The 7,016-nt window shown below is 34.8% G+C and overlaps 1 long non-coding RNA gene across 1 annotated transcript; it reads left to right on the forward strand.

Annotated features, from left to right (window-relative positions):
- Positions 1 to 1,580: 1,580 nt before the first annotated feature.
- On the forward strand, positions 1,581 to 5,396 carry LOC113101103 (uncharacterized). Its single transcript, XR_003289925.1, has 3 exons — positions 1,581 to 2,320; positions 3,152 to 3,184; positions 4,709 to 5,396. It is a non-coding gene; the product is annotated as an uncharacterized LOC113101103 (long non-coding RNA).
- Positions 5,397 to 7,016: the final 1,620 nt, after the last annotated feature.

Below are 7,016 nucleotides of genomic sequence, written 5' to 3' on the forward strand. Positions count from 1 at the left end.
TCATGATTTCTAAAGATCATGTGTCACTGAAAACCGGAAGAATGATGCTGAAAATACAGCTGCACATCACAGAAATAAATTATATTTCAACGGATATTAAAATAGAAACCATTATTTTATATATTTTATTTTGATAATTTAGAATTAATACTGGAATACAACCTGTTTTTGTTTCAAACAGTTCATTAAACAATAATAAATGAAGTACCTGAAGCTGACAATGAAGTAAATGTATAATAATTAGCAAAGATTATTAATTTAGCGCTGTAAACGCGCGGAGATGCGCCGCGGAGCGTCAGACGCGCGTGAGGACCAAACAGCAGAACGGTAGGAACCTTCACTCCTCCTATTATTTCTCTTTTACTATAGCGATTTATTTTTAGTACGTGATCTGAGTCTTTCATAGAGTTGTGTTATAAAAGCAGTAACTTTGAAAATCAGCTCTGAACGTTCCTGTCAGTGTTTAAAAACTAATTATGATTAATAACGTGTTGAATGAATTTGGTAAGAACGGTTTTCTCTTTTTTTACATAGTTGATTCAGATCGGCACTTCGGAGCCTGTTCGTGACTCGGTTGATTCAGATCGGCACTTCGGAGCATGTTCGCGACTAGGTTGATTCAGATCGGCACTTCGGAGCATGTTCACGACTCGGCTGATTCAGATCGGGACTTCGGAGCATGTTCGCGACTGGGTTGATTCTGATTGGCACTTCGGAGCCTGTTCGCGACTCGGTTGATTCAGATCGGCACTTCGGAGCCTGTTCGCGACTCGGTTGATTCAGATCGGCACTTCGGAGCCTGTTCGCGACTCGGTTGATTCAGATCGGCACTTCTAGCATGTTCGCGACTTGGTAAATTTTTATCCTTTCTTTTTTTTTTATAAGAATTTGTAGCCTATTCTTTATTAGATTTTAGAATATTTCATTCAGGATGTGTTAAATTGATAAGAAGTGATAGGCTATTAAAGATTAATAATGTTAGAAGAGATTTATATTTGGAATAAATGCTGTTCTTTAAAAAATATTATACATCGAAGAATCCTGAAAAAAGTATCCAGATTCCAAAATAAAATTTGGTAGCACAACTATAGTTCTAATAATAAATAATCATATTTTCATGATTTCTAAAGATCATGTGACACTGAAGACTGAAAATACAGCTGCACCTCACAGAAATAAATTATATTTTAAAGGATATATTAATTTAGAATTATTACTGAAATACAACCTTTTTTTGTTTCAAACAGTTAATTGAACAATAATAAATGAAGTACCTGAAGCTGACAATGAAGTAAATGTATAATAATTAGCAAAGATGATTAATTTAGCGTTGTAAACGCGTGTGAGGGACGGAGACGCGCCGTGGAGCGTCAGACGCGCATGAGGACCAAACACAGCAGAACAGTAGGAATCTTCACTCCTCTCATTATTTCTCTTTTACTATAGCGATTTGATCAGAGTCTTTCATAGAGTTGTTTTATAAACGCAGTAACTTTGAAATCAGCTCTGAAAGTTCCTGTCACCCAGCAAGCAATAGCCGTCATTTCAACGTCTGGGTTAAATATAGACCAGATATAGTCCGGCTACGTGTAACCCACTTTTAGCCCAAATAACATTTAATCTGGATAAATGTATTTTTTTTGCAAAATAACTTGTGAGATGTATGATATTCCATCATGTACGCAGAGTCTAACGTGATTACAAGTTGTTTGGTTTACTTTATTTTACATGTTATATGTGTAGGCTGTGCGTAGCCACGATTTAGCTCGTATTCAGACCCGGCTATTGTAGCCCACTTTTTGTCAAAACTAATTAATTGTATTTTTTTGCCAGGCAGTGCATGAAATGGTTAATATTCAATCATGTTCGCATTGGTATGATATCAAGGTTCAATACGTCATTTCACGGCATGGTAGATCACGATTTAGCTCCGAATTGGACGGGCTATATGCGGTCTGCTTTAGCCCACCTGGCGAAATTATTGCAATCTGGGCTCAGATATAGACCAGCGACCTAGAATATTAGTCTTTGAAATGTTTTCGCTTACACAGCTTAATATATATTTTCTGTCAAACATTCATACACAATCTACGATAAAAATATCTAATCAAATGCAATTGCATTTCCCAACCGCTAGATGGCACAATTGAAACACTACTGAGACATGTCTACTAGAACTAATGCCATTGCGTGACTAGATCACTTAAGCCAAATCTCGCGATAAACATTTCCGCCATTTTATTTTACACGAGGCAGCTGTCGGAGTGCAACGGGTGAGCAACAGTCTGAGTGAAAACCTTCACATTTCTACTTCGATCTTGTAAGTATGCGTGTTATTTTTGATATGTTTATTGTTTAAATTAGTTAGCTGTTATAATGTGTAGAAACCGTGACATTTTAACATTAACATTGCAGAGTACTACTTTTCTCCAAAAAGTTAACGTTACCTGCACGTGTTATTGCAAATGTATCTAAATTCAATGAATGTGGTAAGCATGAAACTATGAAACTTATCATTACTATTTTTTTATTATTATAAAGATACCAGTATTTATTTGTATTTAAATTAGAGTTGATTTAAAGCAAATTCTGTAAGTACTTTACATAAAATTTAACAGCAGCATAGTGCAACATGAAAAAAAAAAAATCCTCTCCATTTAATAAAAGGTAGTGGCAAACATAAAGTCTTTAAACTAGTTTGTAAATAATTAAAATATGCAGCATACATTCAGTTTTCACTGAATTTGTTTCAGATATAAATTTGAATGCTGCTTCTCCATGTTTTGTTTTGACTTTGGAGATATAAAAGTAGCTGGCTACTGTCCCAGATGTCCTGAGAGGTTTTTTCTGGATGGTTCATAGTGCATCAGAAGATTAGAAATTTACTTTGGCCTTAAAATGTTAATTTAATAACCAACTGTAGTTTTTGGATATTAATTTTTTGACAGACAGATAGCCAGTGTAAAAACCTCAGAACTGGAGTGATGTAATCCACTTTATTTGATTTAAAGACACTGTTTATTGGAAATTATCCTGCAATCAGTCAACAAAGTACAGCAATTGAATATACAGAATACTTGTCAGTGACTACCATTAAATGTCTTGTTACCAACATTCATCAAAATATATTTTTTTTGTGTGTGTTCAACAGAAGAAAGCCATACAGGTTTGGAACCAAGTGAAAGTGAGTAAATGATTACATGTTTTTTATTTTATTTTTTTTATTTTTTTTAAGTGAACTACGCCTATAAGTATTTTTTATGTTTATTAGAGTTATATGAGTAAGTGATAAAGAATGATTTATAATGATAGTTCACTTTGAAATTAAATTTTGATATGTTTAAGCTTACCTTATGGGCATCCAAGATGTAGGTGTCTTTGTTTCCGCAGTAGTTTCAATTTTTATATTTTTAGGTCAAACTGTTCTTGTCTGTCAGTCATATAATGCAGGTCTATATGGTCACCACCTGAAAGAGCATGCACAGAGAAGTCCAAATTAAACAATTCCCCACCATACACACTGATAGCCTAAGACACGAAACGAGCGGTTTGTGTCAGAAAACGAACAGTATTTATATCGTTTTACCTCTTATAACACAGCAACGTCGAAGTGATCTGAGGGCGCGCGTGCTTCGGTGTGCGCATTCTGGGTTGGCTTAGTCTAAGTGCGGCGCTTGCGCAAATTAAGCCAGAACGCGGACGCATCACACACCTGGAAGCACGCGAGCCCTCATATCACTTGGACGTGGCTGTGTACAAGAGGTAAAAACGATATAAATACTGTTCATTTTCTCACACAGACTGCTCGTTTCGTGTCTTAGTCCATCAATGTGTACTTACAATGGGGAATTGTTTAATTTGGACTTCTCTGTGCATGGCCTTTTTAGGTGGTGACCATAGACCTGCATTATATGACTGACAGACAAGAATAGTTTGACCTAAAAATTGAAACTACTGCGGAAACAAAGACACCTACATCTTGGACGTTCTTAAGGTAAGCTAAAACATACCAAAATATAATTTCAAAGTGAACTATCCCTTTAAACTTGAGGGAAGAACTAAAGTAGAAATGAAAATAAAATCTGTTTTCACCTTCATTAGAATGATAATTTAAAAAAATACTGTATTTCAGTTTCAAAACACATTATGGTAGTAGTCAGACATGTCTTGGGATAACAGTGTTACATAATCAATTATAATGTTAATTTTATTTCCATATTTATAAGTTATGGATCCCAAATATCTAAGAGAATGGCGTCGCTTGAGAGATCGAGTTAATGCTCTCGCTGAAAATTAATAGGTCATTTTCATTGCCATTTAAGTGAAATTACAGAACTTGCATATATGAGCTTGATAAAAATGAACATTCGAGAAGAAAATGTCAGATATATATGTATATGTGTGTGTCTATATAGCCTATATATATATATATATATATATGCCTTGTACAGAATTGTTCAATACGCGTATCGTTACACGCCGTATTGCATCACCACTAAGCGAGCAAAAATGTTCAATTATTGATATTAATTATAATATTGATATAAATTATTGTCTATATTGATATAAATTATATAGTCTCAATCTATATTCTGTTAACTCTATCTATTAAATCATCCTAGCAAAAGTGATTGACTAATTAGTTAAAAAGGATTGTCAACAATGTTTTTTTTTGAGCAATAATTCTTTCCTTTTTCTCATTTGGCAGACGCAGTGATGACCAGCTTTCCATCAGCTATGGAATGTGAAATAAAAAATGCTATTTCTAATCATTTCAAACAAGCACCAGGGAGGGCAGGGGGTGGGGGTTATGGCTCTAAAGTAAACAGTTAATTCTTAAAAATTAATTGTTTTACATATTTTTCCAATGTTTTATTTGTTCATTTTTATGTTTGAATGTTGTCCAAGTTGTTGTTGTCTATATAATTGTTCAAAATAAATCCCTTTATATTCAATTAGTTTGGATGGATTTTAATTTATGAGAACCTGTTATATTTGAGTGAAAAGAATCCTTATGCCTCTTTTTGTTGTCTATTACATGTATATGTAGTGTAATGGATGACTAGTCTATTCTTGGGCTATGGTTAGACGTCTATTAGATTTTCACTGACAGCCCAAAATCAGCCTTGTTTTAGCCTAGACCCATATTGCCTGTCTATTAGACGTATGTAGTTGTTTAGCGGTCTAATTGATGACTAGTCTATTCTTGGGCTATGTTTAGACGTCTATTGGACGTATAAATATAGTCGTTCAATAGCTGTCTGATTGTCTATTCTTGGGCTATGGTTAGACATCTATTAGATTTTCACTGACAGCCCAAAATTAGCCTCGATTTAGCCTAGACGTCTCGGCTGTGTTTAGACGGCTATTAGACGTCTATTAGACGCAAAATTGCTTGCTGGGCAGTGTTTAAAACCTAATTATGATTAATAACATGTTGAATGAATTTGGTAAGAACGGTATTCTGTTTTTTTTTTTTTACATAGTTGATTCAGATCGGCACTTCGGAGCCTGTTCGCGACTCGGTTGATTCAGATCGGCACTTCGGAGCATGTTTGACATTTGTTTAAATTCAGATCTGGACATCGAAGCAGGAAGTGTTTGTCAAACAGTTAATTGGTGATAAATGAATATTTGGACTTGAGGCTTTTTTTTACCTGTCGATTCAGCATGTACATGGACCCACACACAAAGGTGGACACACTCTAGACTTAATCATCAGTAGGGCTCTAAACTTTTCATCCATTGTTATTAAGGACGTAGTGTCACGGATCGCAAGAGGCGAAGACTCAAGTGCAGGCAGATGGGAAGACTTTATTTATACATCACCAAAATAAACAAAAATATAACTTAAACCAGAGGAGCGTTCAAAGTTACTAGACATAGACTGAAGTCAGATTCCCAGTGAAATGCTCTCAGACAGCAAATGCAATGAGTTTGCATCCTTCTTTTCTGAGAAGATCATCAATATCAGGAAGACGATTAGCACATCCTCAAGTAATGCAGAGGTCAGACAGATTCAGCCACAATATCAAAAATGTCTATTTTTGAAGTAATTGATAGCAACATTCTGGAAGACATAGTGCAGCACCTAAAATCGTCAACCTGCTATCTTGACACACTTCCAACATCTTTTTTCAACAGTGTGCTTAACTGCTTAGAAGCAGATCTCTTAGAAGTGGTGAACACCTCACTTTCTGGGACATTTCCAAACTCCTTAAAAACTGCAGTTGCAGATATGCTTACTGAGTATAAACCTAACAGAGCACTCAGATCATTAGGATTGAGTCTGTTAGAAATACCAAGGGTTCACACAAAACAAGGGGAATCTGCTTTTAGTTTCTATGCCGCTCGCAGTTGGAATCAGCTTCCAGAAGAGATGAGATGTGCTAAAACACTAGTCACATTTAAATCTAGACTTAAAACTCATCTGTTTAGCTGTGCATTTATTGAATGAGCACTGTGCAATGTCCGAACTGATTGCAATATATTTTCACAGTTTTTTTTTATTTTTATGTTTTTAAATTCATTGTAATTAAGTAAATTTTTAAATAATTGTAAAAGTTTTAAAATTGCTTGTTTTATTTTTGTTATAATATTTCTTTATGATTATTTTACTTTTATGTAAAGCACTTTGAATTACCATCGTGTATGAAATGTGCTATATTAATAAACTTGCCTTGTCTTGCCTAGTGTGTTAGTGGGCTTATATATATATATTACTGAAATACAACCTGTTTTTGTTTGAAACAGTTCATTGAACAATAGTAAATGGAGTACCTGAAGCTAACAATGAAGTAAATGTATAATAATTAGCAAAGATGATTAATTCAGCACTGTAAACGCGCGTGTGAGGGGCGGAGACACGCCGTGGAGCGTCAGACGCGCGTGAGGACCAAACACAGCAGAACCGTAGAAAACTTCACTCCTCTTATTATTTCTCTTTTACTATAGCGATTTATTTTTAGATAAGTGATCAGAGTCTTTAACAGAGTTATTTATAAACGCAGTAACTT

The sequence above is a fragment of the Carassius auratus genome, unplaced genomic scaffold (genome assembly GCF_003368295.1).
Source record: "Carassius auratus strain Wakin unplaced genomic scaffold, ASM336829v1 scaf_tig00217515, whole genome shotgun sequence".
In the NCBI taxonomy this organism is placed as follows: Eukaryota; Metazoa; Chordata; class Actinopteri; order Cypriniformes; family Cyprinidae; genus Carassius; species Carassius auratus.